This window comes from Capsicum annuum, chromosome 7, assembly GCF_002878395.1.
Source record: "Capsicum annuum cultivar UCD-10X-F1 chromosome 7, UCD10Xv1.1, whole genome shotgun sequence".
Lineage (NCBI taxonomy): Eukaryota > Viridiplantae > Streptophyta > Magnoliopsida > Solanales > Solanaceae > Capsicum > Capsicum annuum.
The window spans coordinates 196872351-196889099 of record NC_061117.1 but is presented as its reverse complement, the minus strand read 5'-3'; positions in this window follow the sequence as shown (position 1 = coordinate 196889099).

Genomic DNA, 16749 nt, shown 5'->3' with positions numbered 1-16749 from the left:
CGGCTGAAATTGTTTAGAAGTTTAGGATTTTGGTATTTTGGTGTCTTTTATATGAAAAATAATATTTAATCTCAGCCGTCAATCTCATGAGATCGACAACTGTGATTAAAATTAAAAAGAGAATTAAAAATTAGTTTAAAAATGAACCAAATTGAATTTAAAATAGGTTAAAATTGACATCAATTAGATACAAGGTTGGCTAGAATTTAAATAAAATTGAAATAATAATTGAATGGACTTAGACTGCTATTTAAATATAATAATAAATTCATAATAATAATAAATAAAAAATATTATAAAAATTATTATTCTTACAAATAAATTACATATGTCACATTGAAAATGTTATATAAAAATTATCAATTGTAAATTTGAAATAAGTTGGGCATAAATGTAATAATAATACTAATAATAATAATAATAATAATACTAATACTAATACTAATAATAATAATAATAATAATAATAATAATAATAATAATAATAATAATAATAATCAATTAATCAATCAATCAAGGTGACATCTTTTTATTGTTTTCTCTATGAGATTTTGAGAAAATGAATACAATAACTAACCCGATTTAGTCCTACAAATTAGGGTCTGTGGAGGGTACAGTGTATACAGACCTTACCACTAAGGTAGATATGTTGGTTGTTTCCAATATACCCTTGGTTCAAGAAAAATAGTCTGAAGTAGTCCAATTTTAAGAAAACAATACTGAAAATTAATTTAATATTGACTGTTGATCAAATATGATGAACGTTTGAGATTAAAATCGAGGATATGAGTCAATTGGAATTAGAAATTGGGTTAAAAACATTGAATTGGAAATTTTAATTGAGTCCAATTAAATTCAATTGACACAAACTGAGTATAAAATGGCTAGAATTTAAATAAATTAGGAAAATTGAATTGAATTAGGTCGATATTTAATAAGTATAGTAACTATATAAATTAATATTAATAAAAAATAAAATTATTATTTTCAAATTAATTATAAATAAATTATGTAAATAAAATTAATAATGTCAATCACATAATAATGTCAATGTATTTCGTATTCTAGAAATAGTTTTTGGTTAATTATTTTTGAAAGCAGTATTAAATATATAGATCTTGTAATACAATGTATTAATCTGATGATTTATTGATTAATTAGCTTCATTAGTATAACTTTAATATTGTATTATTACCTCGATCATATGATGTTAACGTATTATTCAAAATATTTGGATAGATAGATTCAGTTAGCTAGGTTTTGACTAGCTACTATGTACATCACTACACGAGAGTTATGCATATATACATATATATAGATATATTTGATTGAGTATCAACTTCGAAATATGTACTATATACATCACATACACGGGTATATTACCTCGTAATACAGCGTATTTCATATATACTCTGATGAATTATCGTTTAATTTAGCTTATATTATTATATTATAACTTCAATAATATATTATTTCCTTGATCAATATATCGTATGATATTAATATATTCAATATATAATTAAATATATTTAATTTTTTAAAATATAAAAATTATTTATTTAGTAGTAAATTGAAAATATCAAATATCGACGGACAGTGTCACTTTCAATAAAGTTAATTTTTATTTATTTTTAATAAAAGCGACACTGTCCGTCTCTTTTTGTAAAAATATAGAAAAAATAAAAATAATTAAAAATTGCGACGGATAGCATCGCTTTTCTATAATTAATATTTTAAAAATAAAAAATTATAGAAACGCTGTCCATCAATTTTAATAAAAATAAAAATTAAATTTAAATATCGACGGCCAACGTCACTTTTCAAAAAATTAATTTTTATTTTGTTTTAACAAAAGAGATGTTGTCCATCACTTTTTATAAAAAATAAAGAAAAATTAAAAATAATTAAAAAATTACGACTGATAGAATCTCTTTTCTAGAATTAATATTTTAAAAAACAAAAATTATAGCGACGTTGTCCGTCGCTTTTAATAAAAATAAACAAAAATAAAAATCAAATTTAAAAACCGACGAACTACATCACTTTTCAAAAAATTAATTATTATTATTTTAAATAAATTAAGACGCTATCTGTCGCATTAATTAAAAAATTACAAATTATTTAGCACAATAATTCGCCCAAAAAAGCGACGCATACTAAGACGTTGGCAGTCAATTTTAATAAAAATAAACAAAAATTAAAATTAAAATTAAACTAAAAAAGCGATGGACAGTGTCGCTTTTTTTGTTGCCTTTTAAAGCGACATAGTTCGTTACTTTTTTTTGCGTCGCTTTTTGTTCTTTTTTTATTAGTGTAAGAAAGTATCTATTTCAACTCGAATCCATATGAAATACATAAGAAATACAATAGATATCACTCTGTCTCTAAAAACTAGTAAAGACATAGTCTAATGATAGAGAAGATAGTAGAAGACACTCGAACGCTAGAAAATCATCTACTACCTTGAAAGCTCCAACAATCGCCCGAATCAAGTAACATGGGGTGAACCCAAACCTGAATCTACACCAGAAGGGTATAGTAGGAGTCAGTGTGGCCCACTTATACTCAGTAGGTATCATAGACCGACCGAGGGAAGTAGAAAATACGACATACAAAATACACACTAAGGGCACGTCACCTGCAATCAGAAAATATCCCACAATGGTAGCCCACACCGCTTGTACTAACAGTTCTAATATATCACATATATTGTAACAAACACCACCAGGTAGAACATAAGTACATAATATACCATAAACAAGTAGGAGAAGGAAAGACAATATACATACAAAATCATCAAGTACAAGTATAATAAGATGGAGCAATTAGAAAAGTAATAAGTCAACATAGAAGTAAAATCACATCACGAATATAATGAAGTAATCACAAACATAATGAAATAAACACAACAAGAATGACGACGACGATGATGATGATGCACAAGGTTGTCGCACAACCTCCATATACACCTACATAGGCAAGCCTCCCAATGTAGGACCCATGAAGGGTTCGTCAACCCATATACAATTCATATATCATATATTCTCCCCGGAAGATACCTCGGGGATGATTTTATACTATGTCATAATATCTCCTTCCCGACATATCCCTTGGGAAGAGTTTTAAATAGGCGTTGCTAGTGTTTTTCAGATATTTTCACTGTGGTACCAATGTTACATGAATGAGTATGATATGAAGATGTAATGCCCACAAGAAATCACAATGAGTATTTCCAAAACCAACCATATGATGTATTTACACAACCCACCACAGTGACATATTTCCAAAATCATCCATAATGATATATTCCACAACCACGTGAGCCAACATCCACACATTATTTCCACCATCCATGAAATTTCACATGATTCATATTCCAATAAAGTATGAATATAACACAACACACCAAGGATACCGCAATAGGCATTTCAACAACACAATATAATTATTCACACGTATTGTAGGCTATCAACATCACACAGGACCCCACATGGTCACGCATATCACATAATATCTCAAAACCAAATATTATATCATATATAGGCCCCCAACAGGCACAATATATTAAGATAGCCAAATTCATGATTAGTTCTTATCCCCTTAACATGTATTTTGTATACAAATTAACTACCCAGCCTAGTGTGAAAGAATTAAGCCATAACCTATCTCAAATACTGAAATTGATTCTCTATACTTCAATCCATGACCTTATATTTGATGAACGATCTCAAAATCAACTAAAACCAAGAAATATAGAATCTGCGCATCAAAATAAGGCCAATGATACCCATATTGCCTATTTTTGGTTCGAGGTCAGAATGAACCCCCAAAATGAGTCTTCAAAAAAAAAATAAAAAATCATAACTTTACTTTAAGAATATTTTCCCCATACTTTTAGAAATCTACAGTTGAAAACCTAAGTCAAATCGAGTTAAAAACAAGGTCCAAATTAAAGAAAAACTATTTTTAAACTTTACCAGGTAAAACCTTTCAAATCCATTTTAAAATCAAGAATCAAAATTATTTTGAAGGTTAAATTGAGGAAAATATAGAATCATAGGATTAGTGTAATACTCCGTATTATTCTTAGCTCAGTTCAACTTTTACTTGCACGCATAAGGGGCTTAAGGCCTGAAAATTTTACTAAGTGTTGGGGACTTAGCCATTTTTAAGGCCTCTAAACTTTGAGAATTTTTAAATTAGTATTTACGACCCCGAGGTGTTGGTTTTTGAGTTAGTTCATGTTCAGTGGTGTAAGAAGCATGTCTAAGAGAAGTTTTGAATTTTTCGGACGAAGTTTGGGTCATGTTTGGATCATGAATCCAGCAAGTCACCATGATAAGCCTGCATCGCGGTAATAGTCCCATTCTCATGTTCATCGTGTCGCGGTGAGGGAAATGACCGATCGTGATTAGGCCATATTGCGGTAAGCTTGTTCCGCCCAGTTTTGAATTTAAATGGTTGAGTGGAAATTAGATGTTTTTTCCTCAACCCAACTCATCCATAACACAAATTGGGACATCAATTAGGGAATTATTTGACCTTCTTCTCCAAATTCCTCTCAAGAACCCCCCCTTTTCCACAAGATCACAAATTCAATTCCTTTCTCCCCAAGAAATCAAGAATTCAAGTTTCCCAAGTTCAAGGACCTTCAAGAAAACATCAAGATTGGTGTTTCTCTTTCAAGTTAGAGATTTAAGGTATGTGTGATGTTCATCCATGGGTTCCTTTCACCCATGGAGTCCAAGAATCCCTTTTTATTTTTAAATTATGATTTTTTCATTTTTAAGTAGAAATATTTCCATGAATCTATTGTTTATTCAATTAGAAGCTATGTTTATGAGTGTTTTCAAGTGGAATGAACCATTACATGGTTTGAATGTTGAAAGTTTCACGTTAAATCCCCAAGTTATGATTTTAGTATTGTAATCATGTTATTCTCACATGATTTACTCATTCCCATGCTTAAGTTCATGACTCTCATGTGTTTGATGAAATGCCTAAGTGTTGGGTTTTTGAACAATGATCCCTGACTATAGTTTTAAAACTTATATATGACATTAAGGTTAATTCCATTCAGTGCTGGTGGGTTATGAACACCCGATACCTCTGTGAATAAAATTCATTTAGCTTTTCAAGTATTTAGACAGTTTATCCATAAATCTTATCAGTATACTCAGAAATTCATATTCATGATGAGCACTATAAGTTATGTAACAATATTCAATTGATTTTAGTTTGGTTCAGTACTAGTATCAGTTCAGTTGGTAGTAGGATTTAGCACCAAGCGAACTAGGGATGGTGGCTCACCCACTAGTTAGGACTGGATCCTTAGTAGCAGTCCCTAAGTTCCAGAACTACGTAGCTAGCGTAGGATTATGCGATGTCACCCACCAGTTTAGGACTGACTCTCTAGTCCTTTGGGACATCAAATTAGTGGATCCACACAACCAGTGTTAGCACCCGTGGCATGGTATGTGTAAAACCCGTACTTTTTCTTAGCTTGAAAATTATCTCAAGGATGTTAAAACATGCTTTGAAATAAGAATTCATTCTTATACATGGGGTATTTCCATAATTGTCACTTCCTATCATGTGGGACATTAAATAAGTTTCACATGAATATATAATTCGCCCAAATCCGACACCTGGGCGAAGAGTTAGAGAATTTTTAGTGAGACAGTGTTTGCCCTGAGCCTTCAGCGCATCGCGGAGATAGCTCAAATGGAAATTGTCAAATTCTAGTGTTGCTCCACGATACTGGCACGCCGTGCCAAACTTTCAGGTCATAGACAAGGTGGCAATGAGATAGCTCCGCATTGCGCCACCATGCAATTTCCCAATTATCAATTTCCAGTGACATGGTGCGATGATGCTGCGTTGCGCCAATGGCCCAACTTGGGAAATTTTACTGAAAATTTAATGACATGTCCAGGGTTAAAAGGGTCAACTTCCTACCCCTATATAATTCCTTTAACACGTGATTCAGCCACTTTTCACCCAAAACATATTAGTTTCTCTCAAGTTTATCTCAAGAACAAACTAAGGTTTCTATTGGGGATTCAAATTCAGGAAGGTTTCACCATCAATCTTCATGAAATCATCATCTAAGGTATCCATAGTGTTCATTCATGAACTCCTTTCGTCCATGAAGTCCAAGAATCCCTTTTCTATTATGGATTTTCTATATGTTTTCATGTTTTGGCTGCTCAAAAACTTGACAGCGCCCAAGCGCACATGCAAGTGTACATGGTCTTATCATGTAATATAGTGGCTTCAAGGAAGCCCAAGTATTGATCTCTCATGGACTTGCCTTCGCCGCCTATCTAATTCTAGTTTAACTAATTGAGAAAAAGTAAACAAGGAGAGACCTTGTAATTTTGCAAATTAAAAATAAAATAAATAATGAGTAAAAATAAAATACTTGGGACAATCAATGAAGAAAATCCAGGGTTGAGGCATTTCGAACAATCATACAAATCTCTATTCCTATCGCAGTTTAGTTGGTTATCGGATTATTGATTCGCAAGGTTTATGCTACTATTTTAGTCTCCCAACCTCAAATCTTCTATCTTGTAAACATTGTACCTACAACTCCCGCAGAGATACAAAAATTCTTCTAGATTCATGAAGTTGTGTTCTTGAAAGTGAACCAAGCAAGGCTTCTAGGTATATCCCTATCCTAGATGCTAATTCAAATCACTTATTTTATAATAGAATAAGAACCTTGCTCCCTAATTTCTTCATTCTATCCTATGATTCTCCTCCCAAATTCATATAGAAATATAGATTTATTCTAATGGTAGCTAATCATTAAAATAGTAGGCTCAAGAAATTAAGAACAACCCACATGATAATCAAAAATTAAACTACAACAAAGAATATTAGAAAGTATTCATGTTCTTGGCCTCAACCCCGGGAAGAGGGTTTTAGCCTTTAATGGAAATATTCATTATCCAATCCCTTGGAATGATGATAAAAACCATAAAAAAATTAAATTAAAGAATGACAAAACCTAAAAATAAGTTGTGGTATCCTCCAATTATGTTCCAAGTTGATCAAGGGTTTCCAAGAGGTCCCAAGATGATCATAACGGAGTTTGAGACGTTATATTTATAGTATACTAGTCATAAACCGACTTGTATTTGGTTTCCACGCAATTTTACTTCAGCTGGCAAGAATTATCCTGATTTTGGGCATCGGCACGACGCGGAGACATGCAAATTTACAATTGTCAAAAAATCTGTCAAATTCCAGTAACTGTTTGTGATTTCAACGCGTCACGGGGCCTCCAGAAATTCCAAATTAAGATACACGCACCATATTTACAAAAACTTGGGTCTATTATGAATCCAATGATATTTTGAACTCCTCCATTGGTCACTGTATAGTCTACACTCGCCCAATACTTTTCAGGGGTCCAACTCGCATCCAACTTGCGTCTTGTGCTTTTGTTGAGCATTCCGATCCTTATTAAGTTGTTTCCACTTGATTTGAAGCTTGTATATCCTTACTATATCACCATAATCCATGATCCAAGCATCCTAAATCATTAAACACATCAATTATGAGCTCAAAACAACACAACATCCTCACTAATGAACTAGAAACACGAGCTAAGCATAGGCTAAATTCATATTGAGCTTTAACTCATTATTTTCACTCTTTTCTTGATCCAATTGACCCTTGAACATTATTAATAAGTTGTTTTTCATATAAAAACATACTAAAAATCTTAGTAACTCATTAAATACATTAGAACTCAACACAAATAGACTAGAAAAACACCTAGCTCAAGCTAGTCACACTAGTTTTCTCGGTTGAGCTCTAAATGGCCGAATTGAATCAAAACTCATGTGGAAACACCATTAAACATTGTAAACACGCACTAGGACACATAATTGATCATTTATATCATTATTAATACATATGGAATAAGAATCATCCTCAAAACAAGGCTAAAAAGGCTAGAATAGTAACGATAGAATGCATAAATTCACCTAACATCAATGTTCATATTTGATCGATGTGAAATTAGATTCTACTCCATGATTGTTGATATTTTATATGTGGGTTTAATTACTATAGCCATAGATTCATGCAACCCTAAGATTTAAACCCTTGAATGATGAAATTAGAATTGAATAGTGATGTTTACATGTACCATGCCTGTCATATGTTTGATTAAATGCCTAGATGAAGGAATATTGTCTAACTAGCATGATATCATGAAATCCCCATGTATATACAAGATCATGCCTATCACATGTTTGATGAAATGCTCCTATGAAGGTACTATGTATTATGATGATAGTCAAGTCTTCAAGTAAATCATGCTATGTTAGTTTTCTTCTATCGAGTCCTGGGAGTACTTTTACCTGAAATATTAGCTGTGTACCTAGATCCATGTCATGTTTTCACAATACTCTCAGTCAAGCTATGAACTCTTAGACTTCTGATAGTCTTATGACTCAGTAAAAATCTCTATGATCTCATGACTCAGTCAGTTGTCAGATATAAGTAGTATTCTATCAGACACGAAAATTTAGTAACTCAGTCCATGCTCAGTTCAGTTCAGTAAATCATGTTCAGTGTCCATTTAGATGGGAGTAGCAACTAGCACCGAGTGAACCCAAGGATGGGGACTCACCTGTTATACAAGGGTGTGATTCCTAGAAGCAATCCTTGTATTCCAGAACTATGTATCCAGCATAGGTTGAGACATCATAGCTTGCTATATGAGGGTAGATGAGGTGGCTTAACCTGTTATGTGAGAGTTCCCACCATTCTCGCTTGAGTTATCTGTTATATGAGGGTTACTCATATGTTATCCTTACCAGTCGTGCTTCATTGACACCCTTTCAATTAGGACATAGATTCAACCCTAGATAAGCTATTATAGCACCTTTACGGTATGTCGGTTAGATACTATTTCCCATAGTTTCATGTTACAGAATCAGGACTGTCAGATACAATCAATCAGTCTCAGTTATAAAACTCATATAGTTGTTCAGATTTTAGGACTGTCAAACACATTCAAATCAGACATAGTATGGAACTCAGATAGTTCCATCAGATTTAGGACTGTCAGCTACAGTCACCCACGTTATTAGTTATACTCAGATGCAGTCACCCATGTTATCAGCATTATTTAGATATAGTCCTTTATGTTATCTGTCATACCAGTTACTAGCATGTCACATTATCAGTATACAGACCTAAAAATTATGAAATCATATTGTTAGTTACAATTACGTAATTACGCATGTATTGTCACATTTATTTTAGACAGTCAGTTTTCATCAGCATGCATGTGAACCCTTGCATTTATCCTACCTCACATGTATACTCGGTACACATGTACTGATGCATTAGCGTTATGGTGCTTTCTTTTTATGTTACACCATAGGTTAAAAAATATGAGTTTCAGATCAGCAGTAGATTCCAGATTCAGCAGTCAGAGTGGAAGTGAGTCCTCATCCTTTGAGAACATAATGATTTTCTATTATCTCATTGATTATCTTATTAGTTTGAGTTAGTTGGGGACATGTTCTATCAACTCCTTATTAAGATTCTTTAGACAGTAGAGGTTTTCAGACTATATGCAGACTAGATACAGACTATCATGTTTTAGAATTCAATTTTGTTTTGGGTATTCTATTACCCTGCATAGATGTTACGTTATTTAGTTATGTTCATGATCGAACCTTATGACCTTTCAGTGTATGTTTCTGTGTTACTAAGTTATCTTATGCAGTATACAAGTATAGGTATCAGTCATGGGTTATCTTGTGGTCCCTCGGGGTCATAGCACCATGTAGTATTCCGATTCAGCAATCGGGTCATTACAAACTTGGTATCAGAGCCTAAGGTTCAATAGAGTCCTAGAAAGTCTGAAAGCCGCATCTAGTAGAGTCTTGTACATGGGTGTGTTGTGCGACATATTTTTGTGCAAGAGGCTATGAGATATTTACGAACAGTTTTCCCTCTTTTAGTATTCATGTCGTGCCCGTGAGCATTATCACAAGTCAGTCTCTTAGTCTAATCCACTTCTTCTTCTTATTTTAGAACAAGCCTCCTAAGAGAAGAAATCAGTCAGCCCTCAGCCCAAAGAACCTTTGGACGATCATGTTTCTCATGCGGAGTTCAGGACTGCATTTACCACTCTTACTCAATCAGTCGCTGCTCATAATGAATGGTCAACAGTTATTCCAGCCAACCCAGTGGCCAACTTAGCTGTAGAGAAAATTCAGGACTTCACTTAAATGAATCCTCCAACCTTCCTTGGGTCTAAGGTAGATGAAGATCCTCAAGAATTCTTAGATCAAGTTCAGAAAGTGACAAATGCCATGGGGGTGACTACTGTTGAGAGTGCTGAGCTAGCTACATACCAGTTGCCGGATGTGGCTCATGCTTGGTTCAAAAAGTGGAAGTCTAAAAGATCAGATGATGCAGGTCCTATATAGTGGGAGGAGTTTGTCACTACATTCTTAGACAGATTCTTTCCCCAAGATCTTAGAAAAGCCAAGGTGCTAGAGTTTATCAACCTCAGGCAGGGCAATATGACAGTGAAAGAGTATTCTTTTAAGTTTACTCAATTAGCCAGGTATGCCCCTCATGTGGTTGCAGATAGTAGATCCAAGATAAGTAAGTTCGCTTCAGGAGTGAACGACATCATGGTTAATGAGTGCAGATCTTCCATGATGAATAATGACATGACTTAGCTAGACTTATGACCCATGCTCAGTAGATAGAAGAGTAAAAAATTAAGTAGAGAAAAAAATAGAATAAGAGAGCAAAGACAGGTAGTTTAAACTTTGTGCAGCCTAAGTCAGAAGGAGGAAACCGTTCCTAGTTTCATCCTAAGTCATCAGTTCCAGCCCCCTCTATAGCCAGTGCTATAGTTTCTAAGTTCAGAGAGGGTAACAAAGATAGAGTGCCAGGCTCTAAGACCCAGGGCAGCGTTAGTAGTGCCCGCACCTATCCTCTTTGCCAAACTTACGGTAAGCACCATCAGGGTATGTGTAGAGCAGGTAGTGGCATTTGTTTTGGTTGTGGCAAGCTAGGCCATAGAGTTAGAGACTGTCCTCAGCCAGGTCCTTAGGGTTAATAGAATTTTTCTTCAGCTCAGTTCGGTCACCCAAATCAGCTGGGTGCCACTTTTAGTTCTACTAGCGGGCAACGCCCAAATCATCTCTATGCTCTTCAGACTCAACAAGATTAGGAAAGTTCTCCTGATGTAGTTACTGGTACGTTACAGATCTTTCATGTGTATGTTTATGCTTTGCTAGATCCAGGAGCTTCCTTGTCTTTTGTTATTCCTTATATAGTAGTTGATTTTGGAATCAATCCCAAAATTCTAGCAGAGTCCTTCTCAGTCTCTACCCTAATGGGTAAAACTATCATAGCTTGGTGGGTATACAGGAACTTCCCGATTGTGATATTTCAGAAAGGCACTTCAGCAGACTTAGTCGAAATAGAGATGAATGGTTTTGATGTCATTCTCGGCATGGATTAGCTTCCTTTCTGCTATGCCACAGTCAACTATAGAAACAGAATAATTTAGTTTTAGTTCCCAAATGAAGCCATCCTAGAGTGGAAGGATAGCGTATCCGCTTTCAGGGGTCAACTTATTTCCGACCTTCAGGTAAGGAAAATAATATCTAAGGGATGTTTTTATCATCTAGTTCATGTTAGAGATTCTATTTCCAAGGCTCCCAGTCTCGAATTAGTCCTAGTAGTGAATGAATCTTCAGATGTCTTTCCCAAAGATCTTCCAGGAATTTCTCCCAAAAGGGAAATCGACTTTGGTATTGATCTTTTTTAGACACTCATCCTATCTCTATTCTGCCATACAGAATGACACCAATAGAACTCAAGGAACTGAAAGAATAGTTGAAGGATCTCTTAGATAAGGGATTCATCAGACCAAGCATTTCACTGTGGGGTGCACCAATATTATTCGTGTGCAAGAAAGACGGTTCACTCAAAATGTGTATAGATTACCGTCAACTCAATAAAGTCATGGTCAAGAATAAGTATCCTCTTTCCAAAATCGATGAATTGTTTGACCAACTTCAGGGTTCTAGTTATTTCTCTAAGATAGACCTCAAATTCGGCTATAATCAACTCGGAGTTAGAGAATGTGACATCCCAAAGACAGCTTTCCATACGCGGTATGGTCACTTCAAATTTCTAGTTATGTTATTTGGTCTTACCAATACCCCACCCGCTTTCATGGACTTGATGAACCGTGTGTTCAAGAAGTACTTGGATATGTTCGTCATAGTCTTCATAGATGATATTCTGGTCTATTCCCATACAGAGAGCGATCATGCAAACCATCTCAGGATAGTACTTCAGACTCTCAGAGATCATTAGTTATTTGCCAAATTTAGTAAATGCAAATTTTGGCTAAGATCAGTAGCATTCCTTGGCCATATTATTTTCCGTGATGACATTAGAGTAGATCCTCAAAAGACTGAAGCAGTAAGAAACTAGCCTTGCACTGTTTATCTATCATATATCAAGAGTTTCTTGGGTTTGGTTGGCTCTTACAGACGGTTTGTTGAGGAATTTTCTTCTATTATATCTCCTATGTCCAGATTGACTTGGAAGAAGGTCATGTTTCAGTAGTCAGATTTATGCAAGAAGAGTTTTCAGGAATTGAAGACTCGACTCACCTCAGCTCTAGTTCTAGATCTTTCAGATGGTTTAGACGGTTTTGTAATTTATTGTGATGCATCTAGAGTGGGTTTAGGTTGTGGCCTCATGCAGCATGGTAAGGTCATACCCTATCCTCTAGATGACTTAAACCCTATAAGAGGAATTATCCTACTCATAATCTTGAATTAGCAACCGTAGTGTTTGCCTTAAAGATTTGGTGGCATTATCTCTACGAAGTTCATGTAGACATCTTCATAGATCATAAGAGCCTTAAGTTTGTCTTTTCTCAAAAAGATCTCAATATTTGTCAAAGAAGATGGTTAGAGCTCTTGAAAGATTATGATATGAGTGTTCTCTATCATCCGAGAAAGGCCAATGTAGTTCTCGACGCTCTCAGTATGCTCTCTATGAGAAGTATTTCTTATGTTGATGATAGTAAGAAGAAGTTAGCCCAGGAAGTCCACCAGCTTGCTAGACTAGGTGTTCGCTTAGTCGACTCTTTAGAGGGTGGTGTATGTATTCAGAGTAGTTCAAAATCATCTCTAGTTTTTGAGGTAAAAGAAAAGTAAGATAAGGTTCTTAGCCATGTCAAGCTAAAAGAGTTAGTTTAGAATCAGAAAATAGAGGTTTTCTCCCAAGGGGGAGATTGCGTCCTTCGTTGTCAGGGTCGTCTATATGTTGCAGGAATAGATAACATAAGGCAACAAATTCTTACAGAAGCACATGGTGCGCGTTACTCTATTCATCCAGAGTCCACTAAGATGTACCGTGATTTGTGGGAAATCTATTGGTGGAGTGGGATGAAAAGAGATATTGCAGATTTTATGGCTAAGTGCTCTACATGCCAGTAAGTTAAGATAGAGCAATAGAAGCCTAGTGGTCCTATATAGGAGTTCAGTATTCCTACTAGGAAGTGGGAAGTTGTGAACATAGACTTCGTGATGGGTTTTCCTCGAACTCATCGTCAGCATGATTCAGTCTGGGTCATTGTAGATAGAATGACCAAATCAGCTTTTTTTCTTCCAGTTCATACCTCTTATTCAACTGAGGAGTATGCCAAGCTCTACATCAAGGAGCTGGTCAGATTGCACGATGTTCCATTATCAATTATCTCAGATAGAGGTACCCAATTCACCTCTCATTTTTGAAAAGCATTCCAAAAGGGTCATGGTACCCAAGTTCATCTCAGTACAACCTTTTATCCTCAAACAGATAGTCAAGTAGGAAGGACCATTCAGACGTTTGAATATATGCTAAGGGTGTGTGCAATTGATTTCAAAGAAAGTTGGGATGACCACTTGCCTTTGATTGAGTTTGCATACAATAACAACTATCATTCTAGTATTTAGATGGCTTCATTCGAAGCTCTTTATGGTAGGAGATGTAGATCTCCAATCAGTTAGATCGAAGTTAGTGAGGCCTCAGTCTTAGGTCCTGACTTGGTATTCGATGCCTTAGAGAAAGTTTAGTTAATTAGAGAAAAACCTCAGGCTGCTCAGAGCTGACAAAAGTCTTATGCAGATGTTTATAGAAAGGATCTCGAGTTCTAGATTGGTGACTATGTATAACTCAAGATCTCTCCTATGAAGGGAGTGAAGAGATTTGGCAAGAAGGGAAAGCTCAGTCCCCGATATGTCGGTCCCTTTAAGATTCTCAGTCGATTCAGCAAGGTAGCTTATGAGCTCAAATTGCCTTTAGATCTAGCCTCAGTATCTAGCCTCAGTTTATCTAGACTTTTATGTATCTTTGCTCAAGAAGTGCATAGGTGACCTATTAGTCGCAGTCCCTATTCAGAGCATTGATGTTCAGAACAGCCTCTCTTATGAAGAGATTCCAGTTAAAATTCTAGACTATCAAACTCGTAGTTTGAGGAAGAAAGAAGTCCCTCTAGTTAAAATTCTTTGGCAAAATCAGTCCGTCGAGGGAGCTACTTGGTAAGAAGAGGCATATATGCGTACCAAGTATCCTCACCTCTTCCCCGCCAACTCAGATCAAGCTTAAGGTAACAGTTCTCCTTAAGCTTACTCAGTTTCATGATTTGTGTACATCACTAACTTTGTATTCGGTCTCATGCTCATGTTCCCATGATAAGCTTGGTATCAAGTACCACCGCATATTCAGTCATGCATTCATGTATCAGATCAGTTATATATTTATGCATCATACATGTATTTTCATTGTAAGAAAACTTAGTTGTTCAGAACTTTCAGTTATGCATTTATGAATCAGTTACGTATGCATCAGATATGCATGTTCGGTATGTTATATTCAGCTTCTCAGTCACGTCCGTTATGAGATCATATTCTAGTTATTAAATTTTAGTTTATTGTTTTCCCTCTCAGTCACTCTCATTCGAGGACAAATGTTCTCAAGTGGGAGATATTGTAATACCCGTACTTTTTCTTAGCTTGAAAATCATCTCAAAGATGTTAGAACTTGTTTTGAAATAAGAATTCATTCTTATATATGGGATATTTCTATAATTTTCACTTTCTATCACGTGGAAAATTGAATAAGCTTCCCATCGATATATAATTTGCCCAAATCCGACATCCGAGCGAAGAGTTAGAGCCTTTTTAGTAAGACAGTGTTTGACCTGAGTCTTCAGCGCATCGCCGAGATAGCTCAAATGGCAATTGTCAAATTCCAGTGTTGCTTCGCGATACTGGTGCGTCACACCAAACTTCCAGGTTGTATAAAAGGTGGCAACATGATAGCTCCGCGTCGCGCCACCATGAGATTTCCTAATGGTTAATTTCCAGTGACACGGTGTGATAGCACCGCGTCGCGCGAAGGTCCCAACTCGGGAAATTTTATTGAAATTTTAATGATGTGTCCAGGGTTTAAAGGGTAAACTTCATACCCCTATATAATCCATTTAACACGTGATTCAACCACTTTTCACCCAAAACATATTAGTTTCTTTCAAGTTTATCTCAAGAACAAACTAGGGTTTCTATTGGGGATTCAAATTCAGGAAGGTTTCACGATCAATCTTTACGAAATCACAATCTAAGATATGCACAGTGTTCATTCATGGACTCCTTTCGTCCATGAAGTTTAAGAATCCCTTTTCTAAACTTAAGTTATGGATTTTCTATATGTTTTCATGTTTCGGCTGATCATGTTCAAGTTTCATAGATGTGAAATTGGATTATATTCCGTGATTGTGGATAGTTTTTATGTGAGTTTAATTACTATAGACATAGATTCATGCAACCCTAAGATTTAAACCCTTGAATGATCAAATTAGAATTGAATAATGATGTTTACATGTACCATGCCTGTCATATGTTTGATTAAATGCCTAGATGAAGGAATATTGTCTAACTAGCATGATATCATGAAATCCACATGTATATACAATATCATGCCTATTACATGTTTGATGAAATGCTCCTATGAAGGTAGTATGTATTATGATGATAGTCAAGTCTTTAAGTAAATCATGCTATGTCAGTTTCCTTCTATCGAGTCCTGGGCGTACTTGTACCCGAAATATTAGCTGTGTGCCTAGATCCATGTCATGTTTTCAGGATACTCTCAGTCAAGCTCTGAACTCTTATACTTTAGATAGTATTATGACTCAGTAAAAATCTCGATGATCTCATTACTCAGTCAGTTGTCAGATATCAGTAGTATTCCGTCAGATATAAAAATTCAGTAACTCAGTCCATGCTCAGTTCAGTTTAGTAAATCATGTTCAGTATCCATTCAAATGTGAGTAGAAATTAGCACCGAGTAAACTCAAGGATGGGGACTCACCTATTATACAAGGGTGTGATTCCTAGAAGTAATCCTTGTATTCCAGAACTATGAATCCAGCATAGTTTGAGACATCATAGCCTGTTATATGAGGGTAGATAAGGTGGCTTAACCTGTTATATGAGGGTTTCCACCGTTCTCGCTTGAGTTACCTGTTATATAAGGGTTACTCATATGTTTTCCTTACCAGTGGCGCGGTATTGACACCCTTCTAATCAGGACATAGATTGGACCCCAGCTAAGCTATCATAGCACCTTTGGGGTATGTCGGTTAGATACTACTTTCCACAATTTTATTTTATAGAATCTGGACTGTCAG